The 374-nt window shown below is 30.2% G+C and overlaps 1 long non-coding RNA gene across 1 annotated transcript; it reads right to left on the bottom strand.

Annotated features, from left to right (window-relative positions):
* Window positions 1–4: 4 nt before the first annotated feature.
* On the bottom strand, window positions 5–374 carry LOC104775271. The gene is made up of 2 exons (XR_765801.1): window positions 339–374; window positions 5–249 (listed from the first exon to the last, which is right to left on the bottom strand). It is a non-coding gene; the product is annotated as an uncharacterized LOC104775271 (long non-coding RNA).

Here is a 374-nt window from a genome sequence, read left to right as displayed (position 1 = left end):
GAAATAATAAACACTGAATCTCAGGAATCTCTCTGACAAATCTTTCAAATTTATAAAATGAATCAAGAAAATTTTTGGGTTTTTTTTTTTTTTTGGTTTTCATCGATTCTCCATTGTCTCTGGTTTGGAAATTTTTTGTTTTCAAAACATTGGTGCTTTTATTCATTTAAGATGAAAAAACTCCTCCTCCTGTTGCAGTGACAACGTTGTTCATCGGTTGAAGTCCCATGTTTAAACCATTTGGTTGTTCTGAAAAATATACAATGTTAGTGTTATGAAACTATTATTGAAATCTTAGTATAACAACATGTGTAGAAAATTGTGTAAAATTAACTCACTCTGAGGAAGTTTGTCGACGAAGAAACATATGGCAA

This window comes from Camelina sativa, unplaced genomic scaffold, assembly GCF_000633955.1.
Source record: "Camelina sativa cultivar DH55 unplaced genomic scaffold, Cs unpScaffold11210, whole genome shotgun sequence".
Taxonomy (NCBI): Eukaryota; Viridiplantae; Streptophyta; class Magnoliopsida; order Brassicales; family Brassicaceae; genus Camelina; species Camelina sativa.
Note: the sequence above shows the minus strand (reverse complement) of the source record. Positions and strands in the feature narration are given on the sequence as shown.